Source organism: Microtus oregoni, unplaced genomic scaffold, assembly GCF_018167655.1.
Source record: "Microtus oregoni isolate MIOR12 unplaced genomic scaffold, Mior012 000061F_ref0000440, whole genome shotgun sequence".
In the NCBI taxonomy this organism is placed as follows: Eukaryota; Metazoa; Chordata; class Mammalia; order Rodentia; family Cricetidae; genus Microtus; species Microtus oregoni.
In genome coordinates this window covers 498,899-524,794 of record NW_024543871.1, presented here as the reverse complement: position 1 = coordinate 524,794, position 25,896 = coordinate 498,899, and the positions used below count along the sequence as shown (strand labels likewise).

Genomic DNA, 25,896 nt, shown 5'->3' with positions numbered 1-25,896 from the left:
CTGTCTAGGAAATTAAAGTCATGAAATTGTCAGGTAAATGGATAGAGCTAGAAACAATATCTTGAGTGGGTTTATCCAGATCCAGACACACATTCCCTGTTTTCGCACAGATGTGAATGTTAGCTGTTAAGCTTTAAATATGTTTATTTCAAACTGAATAAGTACAGAGATTAGATCATGGTGTGTGTGTGTGTGTGTGTGTGTGTGTGTGTGTGTGTGTGTGTATGTACAGGCAGGCAGGTATGTATGTGTTTGTGTACATGTGTGTGTATGTTTTTTTGTTTGTTTTTTTCCTCTCTTGGAGTGTTTTATTTGTTTTAATTTGGGTTGTTTTTCTGGAAGAAAGAAAGAACATTAAGTTGGATGGGAAAGACTTGGGAGGAATTGGGGGCAGGAGGGAAGAACATATGATCAAAATATTGTTTGGAATTTTTAAAGCAAAAAAAATTAAAAATGAATATAAATAAAAATGCACAGTAATTCAATAGAGCATTATTAACAACAGAAAGCTGAGAAAGTAATCTGTTTTTAATATTTATTTTTATTTTTGTTTATGTGTATGTGTGTATATTTCTGTTAGTGTCCATGAACTTGAACACAGGTAGTTGACAGTGGAAGGCAGAAGAAGGCATTGGATCTCCTGGAGTTGGCATTACAGATGGCTGTGAGGGTTCCTCCATGTGTGCTGGAAACCCAGCATGGGTCCTCTCTAAGAACAGCAGCCACTCTTTTTTTTATTGATATTTATTGAGCTCTACATTTTTCTCTACTCCCCTCCCTGTCTCTCCCCTCCTCCCTTCAATCCTCCCTCAAGGTTCCCATGCTTCCAATTTACTCACGAGATCTTGTCCTTTTATACTTTCGACTTCCCATGTAGATTATATCTATGTAAGTCTCTCTTGGTGTCCTCATTGTTGTCTAAATTCTCTGGGACTGTGGTTTGTAGGCTGGCTTTTTTGCTTTATGTTTAAAAACCACCTATGAGTGAGTACATGTGATAATTGTCTTTCTGTGTCTGGGTTACCTCACTCAAAATAATATTTTCTAGTTTCATCCATTTTCCTGCAAAATTCAAGCTGTCATTATTTTTTTCTGTTGTGTAGTACTCTATTGTATAAATGTACCACATTTTTCTTATCCATTCTTCAATCGAGGGACTTTTAGGTTGTTTCCAGGTTCTGGCAATGACAAACAAAGCTGTTATGAACATAGTTGGACACCAAAAGATCACATAATCCAATAAAAAAATGGAGTACAGACTTAAACAGAGAACTCTCAACAGAAAAATCTAATATGGCTGAAAGACTCTTAAGGAAATGTTCAACATCCTTAGTCATCAGAGAATTGCAAATCAAAACAACTCTGAGATTCCATCTTATACCTGTAAGAATGGCCAAGATCAAAAACACTGATGACAATTTATGCAGGAGAGGTTGTGGGGAAAAGGGAACACTTCTGCAATTGCTGGTGGGAATGCAAGCTGGTACAACCCCTTTGGATGTCAGCGTGGCGATTCGTCTGAAAATTAGGAAACAACCTTCCTCAAGACTCAATAATACCATTTTTGGGTATATATCCAAAGGATGTTCAATTGTGCCACATGGACATGCACTCTCTTTTAAAAAAAATATTGATTTTATTAATCTATAAATTTTTCTCTTCTCACCTCCCTTCCTCTCCCCTCGCCTTCTACCCTCTCCCATGGTCCCCATGCTCCAAATTTACTCAGGAGATCTTGTCTTTTTTTATTTCCCATGTAGATTACATCCATGTATATCTTTCTTAGGGTCTTTTTTGTTGTCTAGGTTCTCTGGGATTGTGAATTGTAGGCTGATTGTTCTCTGATTTATGTCCAAAAACCACTTATGAATGAGTACATGCAATATTTGTCTTTCTGAGTCCGTGTTACCTCTTTCAATATGATGTTTTCTAGCTCCATCTATTTGCCTGCAAATTTCATTTATTTTTTTCTGCTGTGTAGTATTCCATTGTGCAAATATACCACATTTCCCTTTTCCATTCTTTGGTGAAGTTTCATTTAGGTTGTTTCCAGCCTCTAGCTATGACAAACAATTCTGCTATGAACATAGTTGAGCACATGTCCTTGTGGTATGCATGAACATCCTTTGGGTATATACCCCAGAGTGGTATTGCTTGGTCTTGAGGAAGGTTGTTTCTTAATTTTCTGAGAAATCGCCATACTGATATCCAAAGCTGCTGTACCAGTTTGCACTCCTACCAGCAATGCAGGAGTGTTCCCTTTACCCCAATCCTCTCCAGGATAAGTTGTCATCAGTGTTTTTGATCTTGGCCATTCTTACAGGTATAAGATGGAATCTCAGAGTTGTTTTGATTTGCATTTCTCTGATGACTAAGGATGTTGAGCATTTCCTTAAGTTTGGATTCCTGTGTTGAGAGTTCTCTATTTAGGTCTGTACTCCACCTTTTTTATTGGATGATTTGTTCTTTTGATGACCAATTTCTTGAGTTCTTTGTATATTTTGGAGATCAGCCCTCAGTCTGATGTAAGGTTGGTGAAGATCTTTTCTCATTCTGTAAGGCAAAGAGCAACCACTCTTAAATATTGCACCATCTCTCGAACCCCAGGAAGCAATCATCTTTTATTTATTTTTTGAAATTCAATTTGTTTTGTATAAAAATTGTGTGCAATCAGTTACATATAAATACACATTCCAGTTTTATAGTCAGGAGCATATAAATTCAAGATGGCCAACTGACATTTTACTGTTAAAAAGAAACACAACAACCCAACATTCATATTCAAGTTGCATTGAATATATATATATATATATATATATATATATATATATATATATGTTTTTTTAACATGTGAAAAACATTTTTCACCAGTCATAGCAAAATACATATATACATATTTATAAAGAAGGCATAAGCTATTTCCAATATTACATGGTTTTGTTTGCTGAATGCAAATACCAGCCAAGAGAATAAAAATCAGTTTCCCAAGAACAGTGTTTTATATTTTGGTTGAAAGAGTCTTACTATGTAGCCTAGGCCACACTCACACGTGGGAAGTAAAAATCTTCCTGTCTCAGCTGCATAGGCCGTGGGTGCTCATTACAACACAAACTTATTTCTGGCAGATTTTTCAAGAGGTGGTTGCTAGGTAACTGTAGACTCCTTAATAAAGACTGGGGCATCTTGATGTTCTTTTCATACTGGTACTCTTGGAAAAAGGAGGCTCCGTCTTTGAGGGGAAGTGTGTTTAGGTTTGTAAGAACTCAGGCTATACCCTGGCCACTTTCCGGAATTCTTTTGTGTGGGTCTTGGGGCACTGCATCTCACACCAGCTATTGGGAACCATCTGGACACCCGATTCACTGTGGGCTACCACTAACCCTAACTCATTTTCAGCAGTGCTCAGCAGGTAATTGGACTGGGCGTCACCTAGGGAGATAACTTTGGCCAAAACTATGTCACCTGGGCAGGAAACTCTTGTAAATTTCAACCTTGTCTTTTTCAGTTGCTCGGATATCTTACATGCAGATAGTTCCTCGAAAAGCATTTTTTTTTATTGAGAAAAGGAAAAAAAAAAGTATCCGCCTCCTCCCAACCTATCATTTCCCTCCCCCTCCTCTCACCCTTCTCCCCCTCTCCCAAAACTCCTCTCACCCTCCCTCTCCAGTCCAAAGAGCAGTCAGGGTTCCCTGCCTGTGGAAAGTCCTAGGTCCGCCCCCCTCCGTCGATGTCTAGGAAGGCTAACATCCAAACTGGCTAGGCTCCCACAAAGCCAGTACATGAAGTAGGATCAAAACCCCTTGCCATTGTCCCTGGCTTCTCATCAGTCCTCATTGTTCGCCTTGTTCAGAGAGTCCGGTTTTATCCCATGCTTTTTCAGTCACAGTCCAGCTGGCCTTGGTGAGCTCCCATTAGATCAGCCCCAGTGTCTCAGTGGGTGGGTGCACCCCTCTTGGTCCTGACTTCCTTGCTCATGTTCTCCCTCCTTCTGCTCCTCATTGGGACCTTGGGAGCTCAGTCCAGTGCTCCAGTGTGGGTCTCTGTCTCTATCTCCATCCATCACCAGATGAAGGTTCTATGGTGATATGCAAGATATTCGTCAGTATTGCTATAGGATAGGGTCATTTCAAGTTTCCTATCCTCAGCTGCCCAAGGGACTATCTGGGGACATCACCCTGGGCTCCTGGGAGCCAATCTATGGTCAAGACTCTTGCCAACCCTAAGGTGGCTCCCTTAACTAAGAATTGTGTTTCCGTGCTCCCCTGTCCAACCTTCCTTTATCCCAATCCTCCTGTTTCCCCAAGTTTCCCCCTCCTTCCCTTCTCACTTTTCTCTCCCCATCCCCCCTTACCCTCATCCCATCCCACCCCCAAGATCCCAATTTTCTCCCCGGCTATTTTGTCTACTTCCCATAACCAAGAGGATAACTATATGTTTTTCCTTGGGTTCACCTTCTTATTTAGCTTCTTTAGGTTCACCAATTGTAGTCTCCGTGACCCTTATTTATGGCTAGAAACCAATTATGAGTGAGTACATCCCATGTTCATCTTTTTGGGTCTGGGTTACCTCACTCAGGATAGTGTTTTCTATTTCCATCCATTTGCATGCAAAATTCGAGAAGTCATTGTTTTTTACCGCAGCGTAGTACTCTAATGTGTATATATACTTTCTTCATCCATTCTTCCATTGAAGGGCATCTAGGTTGTTTCCAGGTTCTGGCTATTACAAATAATACTGCTATGAACATAGATGAACAAATGCTTTTGTCATATGATCGGGCATCTCTTGGGTATATTCCCAAGAGTGGTATTGCTGGGTCCAGGGGTAGGTTGATCCCGAATTTCCTGAGAAACCGAATCACTGATTTCCACAGTGGTTGCACAAGATTGCATTCCCACCTGCAATGGATGAGGGTACCCCTTCCTCCACAGCCTCTCCAGCAACGGCTATCATTGGTGTTTTTGACTTTAGCCATTCTGACAGGTGTATGATGGTATCTCAAAGTTGTTTTGATTTGCATTTCCCTGATTGCTAAGGAAGTTGAGCACGACCTTAAGTGTCTTTTCGCCATTTGAAATTCTTCTGTTGAGAATTCTCTGTTCAGTTCATTGCCCAATTTTTTGATTGGGTTAATTAGCATTTTAAAATCTAGTTTCTTGAGTTCTCGATATATTTTGGAGATCAGACCTATGTCTGTGGCGGGGTTGGTTAAGATCTTCTCCCAGTCAGTAGGTTGCCTTTTTGTCATAGTGACAGTGTCCTTTGCTTTACAGAAGCTTCTCAGTTCTAGTAGGTCCCATTTATTCAATGTTGCCCTTAATGTCTGTGCTGCTCGGGTTATAACTAGGAAGTGATCGCCTGTGCCCATATATTGTAGGGTACTTCCCACTTTCTCTTTTATCAGATTCAGTGTGTTCGGGCTGATATTGAGGTCTTTAATCCATTTGGACTTGAGTTTTGTGCATGGTGATAGATATGGGTCTATTTTCATTATTCTACAGGTTGACATCCAGTTGTGCCAGCACCATTTGTTGAAGATGCTTTCTTTCTTCCATTGTATACTTTTAGCTCCTTTATTGAAAATATGGTGTTCATAGGTTTGTGGGTTAAAATCCGGATTTTCTATACGATTCCATTGGTCGACTTCTCTGTTTTTATGCCAGTACCACACTGTTTTCATTACTGTAGCTCTGTAATAGAGTTTGAAGTCAGGGATGGTAATGTGTCCAGAAGATCCTTTATTGTATTGGATTGTTTTGGCTATCCTGGGTTTTTTTTATTTTTCCATATAAAGTTGATTATTGTCCTCTCAAGATCTGTGAAGAATTTTGATTGGATCTTGATGGGGATTGCATTGAATCTATAAACTGCCTTTGGTAGATTGCTATTTTTACTATGTTGATCCTCCCAATCCAAGAGCAAGGGAGGTCCTTCCATTTTCTGGTATCCTCTTCAATTTCTTTCTTCAATGCCTTATAGTTCTTGTCAAATAGATCTTGCACTTCCTTGATTAGATTTACCCCAAGATATTGTATGCTGTTTTGGCTATCATGAAAGGTGAAGCTTCTCTGATTGCCCTCTCTGCTTCCATATCCTTTGTGTATAAGAGGGCGACTGATTTTTTGGAGTTGATCTTGTATCCTGCCACATTACTAAAGGTGTTTATCAGCTGTAAAAGTTCTTTGGTGGAGTTTTGGGGGTTGCTTATGTACACTATCATATCATATGCAAATAACGAAAGCTTAACTTCTTCCTTTCCAATTCGAATCCCCTTGATCCCATTATGTTGTCTTATTGCTATTGCTAGAACTTCAAGCACTATATTGAAGAGGTATGGTGAGAGTGGACAGCCTTGTCGTGTTCCTGAGTTTAGTGGGATGGTTTTGAGTTTCTCTCCATTTAATTTGATGTTAGCTGTCGGCTTGCTGTATATAGCTTTTATTATATTTAGTATGACCCTTGTATCCCTAATCGCTCCAATACTTTTATCATAAAGGGATGTTGAACTTTGTCAAATGTTTTTTCAGCATCTAATGAAATGATCATATGGTTTTTTCTTTCAGTTTATTTATATGATGGATTACATTGATAGATTTTCATATGTTCAACCAGCCCTGCATCTCTGGGATGAAGCCTACTTGATCATAATGGATAATTTTTCTAATGTGTTCTTGGATTCGGTTTGCCTGTATTTTGTTGAGGATTTTTGCGTAGATGTTCATGAGTGAGATTGGCCTGTAATTCTCTTTCCTGGTTGAGTCTTTGTGTGGTTTTGGTATCAGAGTAACTGTAGCTTCATAAAAGGAATTTGGTAATGACCCTTCTGTTTCTATATTGTGGAATACATTAAGGAGTATAGGTATTAGGTCTTCTTGGAAGTTCTGGTAGAATTCCGCATTGAAACCATCTGGTCCTGGGCTTTTTTTGGTAGGGAGGTTTTTGATAACAGCTTCTAATTCTTCGCGACTAATCAGTCTATTTAGGTTGTTCACCTGGTCCTGGTTTATCTTTGGTATATGGGATTTATCTAAAAAAGTGTCCATTTCTTTTACATTTTCCAGTTTTGTGGCATACAGGCTTTTGTAGTAAGATCTAATGATTCTCTGAATTTCCTCTGTGCCTGTGGTTATGTTCCCCTTTTCGTTTCTGATCTTATTAATTTGCATATTCTCTTTCTGCAGTTTGATTAGTTTGGATAGGGGTTTATCAATCTTTTTGATTTTCTCCAGAAACCAGCTTTTTGTTTCATTGATTCTTTGGATTGTTTTCTGTGTTTCTATTTTGTTGATTTCAGCCCTCAGTTTGATTATTTCCAGTCTTCTACTCCTCCTAGGTGAGTCTGCTTCTTTTTTTTCTAGAGCTTTCATGTGGTCTGTTAAGTCTCCAATATGTGCTTTCTCTGTTTTCTTTAAGTGGGCACTTAGTGCTATGAACTTTCCTCTTAGGACTGCTTTCATAGTGTTCCATAAGTTCGAGTATGTTGTTTCTTTATTTTCATTGAATTCAAGGAAGACTTTAATTTCTTTCTTTATTGCTTCCTTAATCCAGATATGGCTCAGTAGTTGACTGTTCAGTTTCCATGAGTTTGTAGGCTTTCTGGGGGTAGCATTGTTGTTGAATTCTAACTTTAATCCATGGTGTTCTGATAAGACACAGGCGGTTACTAATATTTTTTTGTAACTGTGTAAGTTAGCTTTGTTACCGAGTATGTGGTCAATTTTCGAGAAGGTTCCATGAGCTTCAGAGAAGGTATATTCTTTCCTCTTTGGGTGGAATAATCTACAGATGTCTGTTAAGTCCATTTGCTTCATTACCCCCATTAATTCTCTAATTTCTCTGTTAGGTTTCTGTCGGATTGACCTGTCCATTGGTGAGAGAGGAGTGTTGAAGTCTCCTACTATTAGTGTGTGCGGTTTGATGGCTGCCTTGAGTTTTAGTAAGGTTTCTTTTACAAACGTGGGTGCTTTTATATTAAGGGCATAGATATTCAGGATTGAGACTCCTTCCTGATGAATTGTTCCTATTATGAGTATAAAATGTCCCTCTCCATCTCTTCTGATTGATTTAAGTTTGAAGTCAACTTTGTTAGAAATTAGTATGGCCACACCTGCTTGTTTCTTAGGTCCATTTGCTTGATAAGCCTTTTCCCAGCCCTTTACTCTGAGTAGGTGCCTGTCTTTGTGGTTGAGGTGTGTTTCTTGCAAACAGCAGAATGTTGGATCCTTTTTTCGTATCCAATCTCTTAGCCTGTGCCTTTTTATAGGTGAGTTGAGTCCATTGACATTAAGTGATATTAATGACCAGTTGTTGTTAACTCTGGTCACTTATTTAGTAGTAGGGTTTATGTGTTTCCCTTCTTTGAGTTGCGCTGTGAAGGGTCTCTAGATGTCTGAGTTATTGTGGTCATTGTTGGACTCCTTGGTTAGTGATTTTCCTTCTATTATTTTCTGTAAGCCTGGATTTGTGGCTACGTATTGTTTAAATTTGTTTTTATCCTGGAAAATTTTGTTTTCTCCATTTATAGTGAATGAAAGCTTGGCTGGATATAGTAGTCTGGGCTTGCATCCATGGTCTCTTAGTTTTTGCAGTAGATCTATCCAGGACCTTCTGGCTTTCATGGTTTCGATATAGAAGTCAGGTGTAAGTCTGATAGGTTTACCTTTATAAGTAACTTGGCATTTTTCCTTTGCGGCTCTTAATATTCTTTCTTTTTTCTGTATATTTTGTGTTTTGATTATTATATGGCGAGGGGATTTTTTTTTGATCCAGCCTATTTGGTTTTCTGTATGCTTCTTGAACCTTCATAGGCACATCTTTCTTCAGGTTGGGAAAGTTTTCTTCTATAATTTTATTAAGTATATTTTCTGGACCGTTGAGCTGCACTTCTTCACCTTCTTCTACTCCAATTATTCTTAGGTTTGGTCTTTTTATTGTGTCCCATATTTCCTGAGTGTTTTGTGATGAGAGTTTGTTGGACTTGCTGTTTTCTTTGATCAGTGTGTTTATTTTCTCTATGTTATCCTCAGAATCTGAGATTCTTTCTTCTATCTTTTGTATTCTGCTGGTTATGCTTGTTTCTGTATTCTCTATTCGTTTACCCAGATTTTCCATGTCCAGCCGGCCCTCTGTTTGTGTTTTCTTCATTGCCTCCATTTCAGTTTTCAAGTCATGAACTGTTTCCATTATCTGCTTGATTGTTTTTCCTTGGTTTCCTAGGGTATCATTCACTGATTTACTCAGTACCTCGAACTTTCTGTTATACTTCTCATCCATTTCTATAAGGGCGTTTTTTATATGCTGTTTAAGGGTGTCAATCACTTTCATGGAGTCAGTTTTTTCTACTTCTTCTTGATTAAGGTGTTCATGTCCTCCTGTTGTGAGGTCGCTGGCTTCTGGTGGTTTCGTGTTGTTTTTCAGATTGTTGGGTGAATTCTTGCATTGGCGTCTGCCCATCTCTTCCTCCCAATACTCCCCTATGGATCTTCTTTTACAGGATCCGGTCTTCTTGCCCACTGTTGTACCTTCCCAGTGATGTCACTCCCCAGTGATGTTTCTCCTGGTGTCTAGATCGGATCTCCATGCTGCTTGGTTAGCTCGCAAACAAAGGGCCCACCCTGCTTGCTGCAGGCAGGCTATGGAGACAAAGGAGCTACTGCCCTCCCCTTTGCCCTCCCGATTCGGGTTCGGTCCCACGGCCCAAGCAGGCTGAGCTGGGAGGTACTATGCCACCAAAGAAGGGAGGGAGGGAGGGAGACAGGGGGTGGGGGGATCTGGATGAAAGCTGGATGGGATAGGAAGAGAGAGGAGGTATCGGGCAGTATAGCCCCTGTAGGATGACCAGGAAATGTCAGCGGGCTGAGGTAAGTCTGAGTTCCCTGTTCCTGGCTGCCGCAGCACTCACTCACCACAAATGATGTTTCACTTGGTGCCCAGACCGAAACTCCGTGCTGCTTGGTTAGCTCGCAAACAAAGGGCCCACCCTTCTTGCTGCAGGCAGGCTATGGAGACAAAGGAGCTACCGCCCTCTCCTTTGCCTTCCCGATTTGGGTTCGAGCAGGCTGAGCAGGGAGGTGCTATGCCGGCAAAGAAGGGAGGGAGGGAGGGAGACAGGGGGTGGGGGATCTGGATGAAAGCTGGATGGGATAGGAAGAGAGAGGAGGTATCGGGCAGTATAGCCCCTGTAGGATGACCAGGAAGTGTAGGCGGGCTGAGGTAAGTCTGAGTTCCCTGTTCCTGGCTGCCGCAGCACTCACTCACCACAAATGATGTTTCACTTGGTGCCCAGATCGAAACTCCGTGCTGCTTGGTTAGCTCGCAAACAAAGGGCCCACCCTTCTTGCTGCAGGCAGGCTATGGAGACAAAGGAGCTACCGCCCTCCCCTTTGCCCTCCCGATTTGGGTTCGAGCAGGCTGAGAAGGGAGGTGCTATGCCAGCCAAAAAGGGAGGGAGGGAGGAAGGGAGACAAGGGGTGGGGGGAATCTGGATGAAAGCTGGATGGGATAGGAAGAGAGAGGAGGTATCGGGCAGTTTAGCCCCTGTAGGATGACCAGGAAGTGTAGTCCATCTTCTCTATTTCAAAGTCCAGATTCCCCCCTTACCGGTACTCAGTTTAGAAAGAGGCTTTAACACATCCTGCTGCACCCCCTTTTCTAGAGTCTGCCATATCTACAAGCAGTCACAGCATCAAAAGCAGCTCACGCCTTGGCCACTTTCTCACAGGTCATGTACTCTAACCGCACGACATACACCACCATGCTAATGCCACCCTGATGTGTCCTCCCTGCCGGAACTCAGGCATAACCATCTCTATAGGCTTTCCACACTGCTTCTCCTCCAATCACCCTTGGGCTAACACAGCCCATTGCTCCCTGCATGCTCTGAAGTCTGCATCCTATGTCTACCCCTAACCTGACCTGGTGCATCTACTGAGAATCCTTTGCCTCTCCTGCCTGACCTGGGAGGATCGATCAATATGCCTCTTGTGCATCTTGGTCTAGGTGTGGGAGCAAAGAAGAAGCCTCTTTCTAATGGGCATGGGATGGGCTCTTGTGTTTCCTTTGAAACAGTAGGATCTGTGTCAGGAGGACTCCTAGTACCATAACTGTACCATTGAAAGGAGGGACAGTGAACAGACCTGGGGGTAGCCTAGGTCACTGGTCACACTCCCCACTGATGAATGCTCAGAAAGTAGTCTTTTTGTATTTGTTGCAGTACAAGAGTGAACTCGTAGATTTGGGGGAAACTCTGTTTTTGTCGTGAACAGTCTTATCACTGGGGACTTGTCCTGTTCCTGTTCTTAGGTGTTTGTTCCTACAGGGTCGAGTTAAGGTAAGGATGGTACAATGTGACAAGAGAGAAGAATATATGTCTGAGCGAGGATTGCCGTCAGTCTTGAGAAACTTTTGTGACTTGTGGAGTAGTAAAGATGACTCAGGGTTTGATCCCTTCCTTTTATCTTCTGTTAAATATTTTCTCAATAATGGACATCCACACCTTACTGACCCCCAAAAAGGACATGAAATATTTTGAATACACAACTCTTTATTGCTGAAGGGATAAGGTGTCACAGCCATCAGAAGGTGTCAGTGACACCTGAAGATCCTGTCTTCATCTGAGGCCTGGACAAGATGATGCTTCAGGACTCCTACAAAAGCTTTACTGCAAGGTGTCCTGGCTATCAGCAGATGTACACTGGAGAATCTGAGACTGCTGATGTTTCCTGTATTGGGTTCTTCTTTTCTTAAACCAGCTCTGCAATAACATGGTGAAAGAGATGGCTTTAGTGTATTCAACAGTCAATATCACAAGAGGAAAACACAACTCTGTGTAACAGTAAATGCCAGTGAGGCTTTAGATCGACCAGTCTTTCTCTGCCAAGTAAAAGGTACCTCGTCATTCCCTTGAATTATCTGACTTACTTGAACTACTGCTTAGAATAATGATATCTTCCCTGACTCTCTGGAAAGTCACACCCCACTGCATGAATTCTTGTCTATGTAATCCTCATGATATATGCCTATAATAGAGAAGATGGGAGAGCTCATATTTGGCCTTGAATCTATATTAACAAAGGCCAAATGGGTCCCAATTCTGGTTCCGTTTAAATAGGTGCAGGAACAGCTGAAACAACTGCCATAGATTATTCAAATTTGATTGTTTGAGATGATCCCAAGATTTCTGATCTAAGTTGAAGAGCCAGAAACCTGAATATATTACTAATTTCTTTTACTTTGACCCTGTACTATTTTATCCATGAAAGATCTACAAAAATGCAAGGCCCTTGCTGGGTGACTGTGGAGGTTTCTGTGTCTTCCCATAGAGGCCTCTTATCTCCTATGCACAGGAAAGGAAGCTGCTGCGAAGTGATGGGCCAATGCCTGGGCCAAGTCTGGTTTTCAGCAGGCTTGCTGAAAATTCAGCAGCCTATTGGTCTAAGAGAGGAGAAGAGTGAAGATGAGGTGTTGCGAATGGGCTGCCAGTGCCCTGGAGTGCATGCATGAGTAACTGCTTTTTAAATAAGTAGAGGAGATATATCAATCTGTTGATTTCATTGGTAAAGTAATAAAGAAATTGCCTGGCCTCATAGCTTAGAACATAGGTGGGTGGAGTAAATAGAACAGAATGCTGGGAGAAAGAGGAAATGAGCTCAGAGACTCAACAACTCTCCTCTCGGGAGCAGACACCTCAGCAGAGACGCCATGCTCCCGGCTCCTGGGCAGACACACGCGATGAAGCTCCGACCCAGGATGGAAGTAGGCTAGAATCTTCCCGGTAAGCACACCTAGCTGTGGTACATAGAATATTAGAAATGGGCTAGTCCAGGTGTGAGAGTTAGCCTAGAAGCGGCTAGATAGAAATGGGCCAAGCAGTGATTAAAAGAATACAGTGTCCGTGTAATTATTTTGGTGCATAAGCTAGCCATATGGGTGGCTGGGGTGCTGGGGACGCAGCCCCACCACTCCTATTACTACAGATGGTGCCCAGACGTGATGGACTAAATCCACTTAAAAACATGAGAAGGCTTAAAAATAAGGGAGAGAGAGTTTAACACAGATTTTTGCTGTTTGTTGGTGGCGTGCTGTAGAGAGATTTCCTGATTCGGCAACAGCAGCATAAAAAACGCTGCGTCATTTTAAAGCACGGCTTCCTGGGCCTATGCTGCAAGCGTTAACTCTGGCTTTAAAGCATTTCAAAGGCTTTTTAGGGTACTGGATATTTGTGTTCCCACTTGGGATCGAAAGGAGAGTGCTCTGAGACTGTGCTGATGGCTCAGCACTCCCTGCCTGCACCTGGGCAGACTGCAAAATCAGGCTTAGGCAGGCCGAAGAGCATGGCGGATTCCCGCCTACATACAGAGACCTGTTTTCACACTGCACAGTGCTCTGCATGTCAGATTTGGTTGTAACTTGGATAAAAAGAGTTTCTGTGCTGCATGCTCAGTCTCAGAATTAAACTGCTGAGTGCAGCTCCAATGTGGACTTGCTGTGTGCTGGAACTCTGCACAGCTCAGAGGCACCAAATGGATCTGAGGCAGGAGCAACTGCTCCATGCTGAACTGGAACTACCGTAATTATTGTGATAACAGCGCAGTTAAGGTTTCGACTGGGCAGGACACAGGCAGTACCATATTACCTGTACATGGTGCAACTTAAGTTTTTAAGAACAGCTTAACATTTTAAGAAATGCTCCTGGATAGTAAAAAAAATGTTACAGATTCACAATAAAACAGATTCAGACATAAAAGACCACACTGTTGGATGAATGTATGTAGGCTTGAGAGAGAGAAGAAGAAAAATATAAAGAATAAAGTTAATGTCTTAAAAAGAAAAGGGTAAAGTCTTTAAAGAGACAGAGTACAGATAGTTAAAAGATTAAAAGAAATAAAGAAAAATAAGCCACGTAAAAATGGAAAATTCACAAAGAGTCTGGATTATGTACATTGTGCTTTCTTTAAAATTTTTGACTGTAAAGGAGCTAAGTACAGAGAGACATTTCATTACATGGGCTGCCAAGCTAAACCAGAATGGATATAAGGGTATTACGATTTCAAAATTTGGGTCTAAGAATATGATGCTTTGGAGAGGTTCTTCTTTTCTTTTCATAGAGGACCAGACCCTGTGGATTTCTTCTATTCCAATTTGGTATGATTGACCATGCCCTCCTGAAAGGTTGTGAACATCTTCAAAAAATTGCTTCGCTCAACTGCCAACTGAGATGAAACTAGCACACAGGTTATACCATGAAAGACCTAATTAACAATGCCCCCATTCAGCAGGAAGCATTTTGGAGAGAAAAAACTGCGCCCATGTTCCCAAAATATTGTTTATAAATGTTCTTTTACATTTAAAGAGGGATATGATATAGGTATGAATAATTTGCATTGGTATGGATTTTAAGGTCAATTTTGCTATATGTATATGTATTTCTGCTCTTGATTAAGATATTGTGATTGTGTAATTCATTTTAAAAGTATAATGTATAATTAGAAAATATAGGTTGTTAATGGATAATCATCAATAATAGTAAAGCTTGTAGTCATGTTAGTTAGATTTTCTAGATATATAGAGATGTATTTCAGTTAGATAGACATTCTTCAACTCCATCAAAGACTCCAGAAGGATATAATACTACCTAAGTAAACAAGAAATAAGAAAACTCTAGAAATGACAGAGATGTCTCGCTGCCTGTACAGTCACCAGTTCTTTTGTACCTTTGGGGCATCCTTCTTTGGCCTACAGGCCCATAGTATCCAGCAGACATTTCCATGAAGCAGGAAATTTCAAAGGCAGTTCAGTCACTATCTGCTGTGTCCTGCAGAATGTCTTGCAATCTCTTTCATGAATCAGGAACCCCGAAAGATCATCTCACCTTTAGGCAAGTTCAGTAGTCCTCTCTCTGTGGGTTCTCTGTGTCCAGTTTATGCAACAGTCCAGGCAAGAGCAGTTTCTTGCCCAAATGGCTATCAAACTCCATAAGGATCCTCTTTGATGCCCATCTTCTTCTTGAAGTAGATTGGTGCTGCCAGGAGCAGACATGTCTCATTGTCATGAAAAACCCTAAGTTATTAAAACATTTAAAATGCCATATTCTATAAGTTTTGAAAGATATGAAGAATGCCTATCTAAAATATATCTATGTACATCTAGAAAATATTAACTAAAGCTAGCTGTGCAGGCGTCCGGGTGCCTGGGACACAGCCCTGCCGCTCGTATTACTACAGAGGAGAAAGGACTGGGGGATGATGAGGAAAGGAAGGTGGAAAGGGTACGTGAGGGGACAAGATTAGTCGATAGAAAGAAGAAAGAAAGCAGAAGATAAGAGAAGGGGAAGAGGAAAAGAAGGGAGAGAGAAAAGCTCAAAGGAAGGAAAGAAAGAAGATATAGATCATTACATTGTTAACAATCTCTGGTGACTAAATCCCTATAGCTTAGTGTCAGCATTAACTGGACCATTGATTCTTGTCCTGATCAGACTAACTGTGGAACCCTGCATCTTCACCTGCATGGCCAACTGCCTCAAACAGAAAACAAACTCATTCAAGTTACTGGTTTCTAGAAACAACTATGCCCTCCTAGAATAGGAAGAATCAATGATTTGACTCATGCCTTCTAATCTAGTGGGAAATGTGACAGGTTAAGCCAGTGAAGAGGTTTCTCCATCTCAATTGTCATTGAGGCCATTTCACGTAGAAATAGAATTTGATCTCTGTAAATGAAAATCCCACAGGAAGTTAATTAAATCTATTCTAGAAACCAAAATCAGGGATATTCTAACTAACTTAGCTGTGGTTAAAGTACCTGTTTGTATGAACCCTTCCACCAGCTAACTGCTTATCTTAGCTTCAGTAAACAGCGTGATTCAAACTGCTTACTTCTGCACAGGCAACTGCATTGGCTAAGCTAGATGCTAGGACATCTAGGTTTTAAGATGCCCTTAAAACCACTGTGTTCTGGACGCCTGGGGCCATGCCTTGGTGCCCAGATACCTGGGTGTCATCCTAGTCAGCTGGAATAAAGACTTTCCATTAGCTATAGACCGTGTGAGTGGCAATCTCTGCTAACAACTATGGAGTGCCCTATCCCAAATGGAATGTGTTCATAACCTCCTCCCTTCAAGGCTCAGGGATCAAAGCAGAAGAACAAGCAGAAAAACTGGAATATACAAAGGTGCTGGATGATTCTAAAGGAACAAAAATCTATTTTCTGTACAAAAGGTCAAAAATCAAAATGAAGTCAACGCACTTCAACAATACATGTGCTTGTACTGCCTTGTACAGAAGCTCAATCCTAACTCCCAGTGGGGCTCCATACAAGGGGCCCATGTCAGGAAGGACAAGGGATGCTGTGAGATTCACCACGTAGGATAGTGGGATACCTGCTTCCTACCTCCCCTTACTGTCAGAAAACAATCTCCTTCTTTCCCAGGCTCCTCCTCCTTCTCCTCCTCCTCCTCATTCCCCTCTCCTCTTTGTCCCTCCAGCATCTTCTCCTTCTGTTCCGGTGTTTCTGGATCTACTCTGGCATATTTTTCTTTATCAAAACACATAATTTCTCCACGGTGAACCACTTTACTCCCATGATTTCAGGTCACCATTTATCGATGGACGGCTTCTTATTGCTCCAGCACCTTAAGGAGGTGGGGTGATTACAAGGTATCACACTTGCCAAAAGAGTGTGCAAAGTCACATCCTATCCCCAGCTCAAACAAACAAACAAACAAACAAACACCATTCCCAAATTGACTTGGGAGAGCTAACACTACTCAAAGGGAGGCGTGCACAGAGATGTACTGTTGGGATCTATAGGAATAGGGAAATGAGCCAATTCAGACAAATCATTCAGATATCTTGGGACTCCCTGCTTCCATTGTGTAGGTAATAGGGGTAGGTCACTCTCAGTTATGGAATTTTGCCCTCCCCCTCTTTCATGCCCTCCTAACTTTTCTGGGCTCAGGATAAAGGCAATTTTCTCAATGAGAGTTGTAGCTTGATAATTATGCCCTACTTTTGCCCAACATGAAGGGCATCCTGGGCTCTGTTCTTCTACAAGGAGATCAAAGTTTTTAGGATGTACCTCCACTCAGGAATGTGATCTGCAACAATGTGGAGAACAGTTAAAACAAACTGTCTCCTCCTTAATACATAGCCAGCTATGGAAATACAGTCACACTTACCTGTTAGATGTCACCATCCTCTGAGACTCCTAGGGAATAAGGGTCCATTATATTGGAAGTTCTCAAACTGCACATCTTTAAGTCCATGTCCTTTCTCCCCTGCCTGCCCCTCCTATTATGTGGATGTATAGTCTAAAGAAGACCAACTAAAGGACCAGAAGCCATGAGGGGAACTCAATACTCCCAACATGATGCCTCCATGAAAACAATCAAAGCCCCAGTGTGATGGGAGGATGCTGCTTGTTGGTTCCCAGCCTCCCGGTTAGCTTAGCCCCTAAATAATCACACAGGATCTATATTAATTAAGTCACTGTTGGCATATTAGCTCTAGCATATTATTGGCTAACTCATATATTAATTTAACCCACTTCTATTAATCTGTGTTTCTCCATGTGACAGTGGCTTATGAGCAAATTTGGCCATGTCTGCCTCTAGCATTGGGTCCATGGCTTTTCGCTCCGACTCTGCCCTTCTTTATCCCAGTATTCAGCCTCGCATTCCCTGCCTACTTAAGTTCTGCCTTGCTATAGGTCCAAAGCAGTTTCTTTCTTCATTAATGGTAATCATTGTACACAGAGGGGACTCCCACATCACCAGTGGCAAACTCATGTGGGTTCACATTAGATCAGAGTCCCCCATGATTTATTACTAAAGCCTATCTATTATGTTTATAAGAGGAAAGGGGAAATAAGAAGGCTTTGGGAATGTCACACTGAAGAATATGCAAACAAGAGAACAGGAGTGTTTTTTCTTGTATGCTGTGTCCATGCTCTCTAGAGCAGCAGTGCATCAGCCTCTGGAGCTGTAGTGCATCAGCCTCTGGAGCTCCAGTGCATCAGTCTCTCTGAAGCTGCAGTGCATCAGCCTCTCTGGAGCTGCAGTGCATCATCAGCCCCTCTAAAGCTGCAGTACATAGGGCTCTGCAGTATATCAGTCACTCTGGAGCTGTGATTCATCAGCATCTCTAGAGCTGCAGGGCATCGGCCTCTCTGGAGCCGCAGTGCATCAGCCTCAGGAGCTGTAGGGCATCTGTGTCTCCAGAGCTGCGTCACATCAGTCTCTGGGGCTGCAGCACCTCTGTGTCTCTGGAGCTGAAGTACAGGGTCCTGTCAGCTTGAAAGCAGGAGAATTCCTCACTCCTTCAGCTTTTCTTTTCCAATCTCTGCTCCTCTCCATCCTGGGGGAATCTCCCTCTTCTCTCCCAGTTTCTCCAACCTGAGCCTGGTCCTACTGTAGTTTACACCTAGTGGTGTTAGGATGTCAGTCATCAGGGGCTCCTAGGCAGGACTGCTATTCCGCAGAAGCTACTGCTGCAGGTAGGGAGTTTGCCTACATCAAGACTCCCTGATCCATGCTGAAGGAATTTAGCATGAATAGCACTCTGCACTGCTTTTCCACTTCTCATTTGCTATGGAGTGGCCTCTGGGCTCATGGCCTCAGCTTTTATCCCATGATCTAAACATTAGTCTTTACTGTCTGAAGGAAAGATATTCATTTGAAAATAAGATAGTTACAGCTCTTACTTAAAGTGAGCTCTATCTTTTCCCACATTTCAAAAAACACACATGTTCAATATAGACTCCTTTAAAGGAAAAGAATACTTTCAGTTTTCAAGTTAGTCAACAGAAGACACACTTGACTGTGGCTTGGCACCTTTGCTTTTTATGTATTTGCAAACACATAAAAACTTGCAAAGGTGTGTGATCTGCATGTGTATCTATGTGCAAATGCACACTCGTGCATGCAGAGGACCAAGGTCAGAGTCAAGCATCTTCTTAGCTTGCTCCCCACATGATTTACACTGGCAGGGTTGTCCATGAACCTCAGCTCAGCAACTGAGCTAATCTAGATCTCCCTAAGGATCCGCAGTCTCTGCCTCCTGAATAAGAGATTCTGACTACAGGTGAGCTGACACCTGCTAAACTTTATGCTGAGGGTTCCAACCCAGATCCTCAGACTCATGTGGCAAGAGCTTTATCTTTGGGCCCTCTCCTCAGTACCAACCTGCATTTTGACTATCAATAGCATCCCCTGATCACGTTCTCTTTACTCGATTAACTTAAATGGGCTCAATGTAATTCTTTTTATTAATTAATTAATTATTCATTTATTAAAGATTTCAGCCTCCTCGCCGCCACTGCCTCCCATCCCCCCCCCTCCAATCATTCCCCCTCCCTCATCAGCCCAAAGAGCAATCAGGATTCGCTGCCCTGTGAGAAGTCCAAAAACCACCCACCTCCATCCAGGTCTAGGAAGGTCAGCATCCAAACTGCCTAGGCTCCCACAAAGCCAGTAAGTGCACTAGAATAAAAAACCCATTACCATTTCTTTTTGTTTAGTTGTAACAAAATTAACCCTTTAAAGCTGTCTGCCCCATACATCTCATAACACTGACATGACTATTTTGGCATTGTATTTAGATAATCTAAACACAGCATCGGGGAACATGAATGTTCAACTTTGCTGCTTTCTACATTGGCTTTCCACAAACTTACAAAGGTGGAGGGCCAATCATGTGCACTTGTGAGTGTTGTTCCACATGACTCTTGGATAAATTAAACACAGGTTCGTTATGAAACACTAATTTCTCTCTGGTCTCACTTAATCCACACTTATAACTAAGTGTTTCTTTGTTGAAACTGAGCCCTGTTTTTCCCCTACTGCTTGCTACATCAATGAGAATGTCCCCAAGGTCACTTAGAATCCTACTACAACAGTACACATAAGTACCCTGAAATGACCTGAGGGTCCGGACTTCAGTATTAATCTCTGTACACATACCAGTAAACATTAACATTTTCCTAAATGCATGACCTTATAATACACAATGCTGTCTATATATATGATGTTCACATACTGATTATGAGTAGTCTGTGAATCTCAAATGGCTGAAAGACACTTGATGAAATGTTCAAAATTCTTAGTCATCAGAGAAATGCAAATCCAAACAACTCTAAGATTCCATCATACACCTGTAAGAATGGCCATGATCAGAACACTGATGACAATTTATGATGGGGAGGATGTGGGGTAAGAGAAACACTACTGCATTTCTGGTGGGAGTGGAAACAGCTTCTTTGAAAATAAGCTTGCCGATTTCACAGAAAATTAGGTAACAATCCACCTCCAGACCCAGCAATAGCACTGGTGGTTATATACCCAAAACACTCAATCATGCCACAAGAACATCAGCTCAAATATGTTCATAGCAGCATTATTCATAAGAGCCAGAACATGGAAACAACCTAGAAGGCCATCAGACAAAGAATGGATGAAGAAAATGGACATTGGTACCATCCCTGACTTCAAACTCTATTACAGAGCTACAATATTGAAAACAGCTTGGTACTGACATAAAATCAGAGAAGTCGACCAATGGAATCAAATAGAAGACCTGGACTTTAACCCACAAACCTATGAACACCTGATTTTCGATAAAGGAGCTAAAAATATACAGTGGAAAAAAGAGAGCATGTTCAACAAATAGTGCTGGCAAAACTGGATGTCAATCTGTAGAAGAATGAAAATAGATCCATATCTATCACCATGCACAAAACTCAAGTCCAAGTGGATTAAAGACCTCAATATCAGTCCGAACACACTGAACCTGAAAGAAGAGAAAGTGGGAAGTATTCTACAACACATGGACACAGGAGACCACTTCCTAGGTATAACCCTAGCAGCACAGACATTAAGGGCATCATTGAATAAATGGGACCTCCTGAGACTGAGAAGCTTCTGTAAAGCAAAGGACACTGTCACTAAGACAAAAAGTCTCCACTGACTAGGAGAAGATCTTCACCAACCCCACAACTGACAAAGGTTTGATCTCTAAAATATATAAAGAATTCAAGAAACCAGACCATAAAAGGCTAATCAACCCAATTATAAAATGGGGCACTGAGCTGAACAGAGAACTCTCAACAGAAGAAGTTCAAATGGCCAAAAAACACTTAAGGTCATGCTCAACCTCCTTAGCGATCAGGGAAATTCAAATCAAGACAACTTTGAGATATAATCTTACACTTGTCAGAATGGCTAAAATAAAAAAACACCAATGGTAGCCTTTGCTGGCGAGTTTGTGGAGAAAGGGATACACTCATCCATTGCTGGTGGGAATGCAAACTTGTGCAACCACTTTGGAAAGCAGTGTGGCAGTTTCTCAGGAAATTCGGCATTAACCTACCCCTGTACCCAGCAATACCACTCTTGGGAATATACCCAAGAGATGCCCTATCATACAGCAAAAGTATATGCTCAACTTTGTTCATAGCAGCATTGTTTGTAATAGCCAGAACCTGGAAACAACCTAGATGCCCTTCAATGGAAGAATGGATGAAGAAAGTATGAAATATATACAAATTAGAGTATACTCAGCGGTAAAAAACAAGGACTTCTTGAATTTTGCATACAAATGGACAGAAATAGAAAACACTATCCTGAGTGAGGTAAGCCAGACCCAAAAGAGGAACATGGGATGTACTCACTCATAATTGGTTTCTAGCCATAAATAGGGATATTGGGTCTATAATTTGTGATCCTAGAGAAGCTAAGTAAGAAGGTGAACCCAAAGAAAAACATATAGGCATCCTCCTTAATATTAACCTTCATCAGGCAATGAAAGGGGACAGAGACAGAGACCCACATTGGAGCACTGGACTGAAATCTCAAGGTCCAAATCAGGAGCAGAAGGAGAGAGAGCATGAGCAAGAAACTCAGGACCGCGAGGGGTGCACCCACACATTGAGACAATGGGGATGTTCTATCGGGAAGTCGCCAAGTCCAGCTGGCCTGGGTCTAAAAAAGCATGGGATAAAACCGGACTCGCTGAACATAGTGGACAATGAGGACTACTGAGAACTCAAAATCAATGGCAATGGGTTTTTGATCCTCTGCACATACTGGCTTTGTGGGAGCCTAGGCAGTTTGGATGCTCACCTTACTAGACCTGGATGGAGGTGGGGGTTCCTTGGACTTCCCACAGGTCAGGGAACCTGATTGCTCTTTGGGCTGACGAGGGATGGGGACTTGATCGGAGGAGGGGGAGGGAAATAGGAGGCAGTGGCGGGGAGGAGGCAGAAATCTTTAAAAAATAAATAACAAAAAAAGAAAATGAACATTTGCACAGCAGTAAATAAATAATGACATCTTGAAATTTGCAGGCAAATGGATGGATCTAGAAAACACCATATTGGATGATGTAACTCAGACCCACAAACACAAATATAATATATATTCACTCATAAGTGGTTTTTAGTCATAAAGCAAAGAAAACCAGCAATCCCAGGGAACCGAGACAACAAAGAGGACACTCTGAGAGGCATAAATGGATCTACATAGGTATTAGAAGAAGACAAAATCTCCTGAGTAAAGTGGGAGTGTGGGGGTTACAGGAGAGTGTAGTCAGGAAGAAGGGAAAGGGAAGGGGGAACAGAGATAAATATATAGCTCAATAAAGAAAATCAAATATGATAAAAATGATAAAAATTAGAAATGAGCTTTTTAAGATTTTTTTCAGTTAAGAGACTATGCTGTTTCAAATAATGGGAAAGAACACTTAATGGGTGCCCGTTCCATTTTTACTTCTTGACAACTTCAAGACTCAGTGCTCAGTTACTATTATAACCCAGACAAGGACACCTCTCACCCACGCATGCATTTCATAATGGGTACAAGAACATGGACCATGTCCTGAAGCAGAGTGCCTTGCCCAAAGTCTTTTCAGATTTACTGACCCGCACGCTGGATTCTCCCAGGAACAAGCGCTTTGCAAGGTCCTTTCTGGGAGAAGAAGATGGAAATTGGAGCTGTTAGTGAAATACAGCATTTCAGCTTGGCAAGATGAATAGACATCTGGAGATGCATCACAGGCCAACACAAAACTATGTAGAGATGGTAAGCTCTAAAGTATGAAACTGACTTTTCATTGATCTTCATTTTATTGGAAAAATAACCACATGAATAGACACAAGGTGAATATGCTATATTAGCAGAGGGATTGCTTAGAAACCACTAGGTCTTGAATACAATTCCCATTATAAAACGGAGTCGTCAAGAAGAGGTTAAGAAGGAGGAAAAAAACAAAGAGGAAACTTAAAGAAGAAATTGAGAAGCACCAACCCGTTTCTAGAATCCACACTGCATATATATATATATATATATATATATATATATGTGTGTGTGTGTGTATACTTATATGTATGTATGTATATGTGAATATGTGTATATGTGTACATGTGTATATATGTATATATATACACATATGTATATATACATATGTGTATATATATACATATGTGTATATATGTATATATACATATGTGTATATATGTATATATATACATGTGTATATATATATATATACACATTTTTATATATATATATATATATATATTTGACCTCCCAGACATCTTTCCCATACTCAGCAACTAAACAAAGACCTCATGCTTGGGCTCAAAGCAGATAGGGCCCAAAGTGTGAAGAACACACCTCCTAAAGAGATGCTGATGGATGGGAGCTGGAACGGATACTGAAACAAGTCACATACCTTTTGATCTCATCGGGGTACTTAGTTTTTTCAAAAACATCTTCCAACTCATTCTGCTGTCTGGGTGTGAGACCAAACTGGATCCCGTAGCCTTGTGCACTGGACCTGTGACACTCTGCCAGCAACCATGGTATTCTGCTCCTTCAACTGTGGGTTTCTGTACCCTTGGTGGCTCCCATGGCTCTCATGCCTGATGTCATCACCAACGTAGTTGAAGTTAGCAACGTGGGTCACATCATCCTTGTAGTGTGGGATGCCCTGGTTCTTTGGTTTGTCCGAACCTTTTAGAGAACCTTCACCATAGATGACACTTTCTGTTGCTGCAGTGGCCCCGTGTTCAAAATCAAGGCTCCCCTCAATTTCATTTTCATAAAGTTTGTAGACATTGGGCTCCACATTTTGGGATTGGAAAGCCATGATGAGACCTAAAAGAGAGAAGTGTCATCTCCATAAATGGTTTGTGGATTGAAATGACTTTGCAGCATGTAGGTTTTTAGCAAGTTTCACATCTGTTCTCTTTCCATCACACAACCCCTATAGGAGATACGTGCCCACTGAAGGTGGCTCTAGGGAGCATGTGCAGAATGGATCTAACATGGATCCAACCAAGTACACCAAAGCCTCGAGGAATGGAGTGGAAGAGAAAGAAAGCTGTTGCAGGTGCACAAGTAGGGATGAGGACATGCATTTACACCGAGCACATGGCCTCTGGGTGAACCCCTGGAGAACTCTAGCTTCTGTATCTCACTGGGTGCACACTGCAAGATCTGGGAATTAAGTGGACATGGTTATGTCAGCTAGTGTTTGTGCCAGTTTCTTTGAGAGGACAGTGAAAACACACCAACACTGTCCTCTACCTGAAGGAGTGTCATGTTTGTGAAGTGGAGTTTATGTAGCATTCTGGGGGGACAAGTCGCTGCAAAACATTTCACATCACTATTGAAACAATGAAAATGCTCCAGATGGTTGATTGGGACTCTCCATCACAGTCACTGTACGATGTCCTGCCCAGTACTTCTCATGTCTGACTAGGCTGACACTGTGTGGGTGTTTGCCCTTTTCATAGTGTCAGGAAACTCCTGAAGCTTGAAAGTGCTCTCAACAGTACTTGAGCTGAGAAAGCACCATATATCCAGTAAGTATACAAAAGTGAAATAACCTCGGGCTAGCTTCCATTCAAACAATTATTATTCTCAAAAAAATTTCCTCAGAGTGCTGAGATGTTGGAAAATATCAAGAGGGTCTCATTAAGAAATTGTAACCCAGCGACTGATGGAAACAGATTCAGAACTACAAACACTGGTGAACCTCAGAGAATCCTGTGGAAGAGGTGGAGAAAGGATTGTGGGACACAGAGAGGCCAAGGGCACCAAAAGAGAAACCACAGAATTTACTAACCTAGGTCCAGAGAGGATCACAGAGACTCGGCTGTCATCCAGAGAGCTTACAAGGGACTGACCTAGGCCCTCTACCCATGTTTTACAGTTGTGTAAATTATGGTCTTGTTCTTCTGATGGGGCTCCTAACAGTAGGGATGTCTCTGACCCTGTGATCTGCCTTGGGAACCTTATCCAACTACTGGGTTGTATTATTCAACCTTAATACTAGATGACGTGCCTAGTCTTACTGCATCTTGATATGCCACAGATGGCTGATATACATGGGAGACCCGCTCTTTTCTGAAAAGAGAAGAAGTAGATGGGGGGAAGAGGCAGGTTAGTAGAAGGGTCTGGGAAGAGAGAAAGAAGGGAGAGGAAATGTGATTGGGAAAATAATTAATTAATAAAAAGAAAACTAGAGTTTAACATTGCTTTTAAAAATTAATATTAAGGGGATGGCTTAAAGGTTAATGGCACTGCCTGTTCTTCTAGATGTCCTGAGTTCAATTCTTATGAACCACATGGTGGATCACAACCGTCTATAATGAGATCTGGTGCCTTCTTCTGGCGTGAAGGCATGCATGCAGGTAGAACTTTGTACACATGAAAAATAAACAAATCTAAAAATTAATATTAAATTTATTGAAGTTACAGGTTAAGAAATCACAAATTGTGATTTTCAGATTTTTTAAAAATCTTTTTTAAATGGAAGATCATTATTAGTTGGTGAGCTTGTACTTATGCATGCCTACAGGGAGCACTGGATCTCCTGAAGCTCTACTTAGAGATAGATGGTT

The 25,896-nt window shown here is 41.6% G+C and overlaps 2 pseudogenes; both read right to left on the bottom strand.

Moving 5' to 3' along the window:
• Positions 1 to 3,247: 3,247 nt before the first annotated feature.
• LOC121439386 lies at positions 3,248 to 3,547 on the bottom strand (annotated as a pseudogene).
• An 8,109-nt stretch (positions 3,548 to 11,656) lies between these two features.
• LOC121439424 lies at positions 11,657 to 24,137 on the bottom strand (annotated as a pseudogene).
• Between the last annotated feature and the right edge of the window lie 1,759 nt (positions 24,138 to 25,896).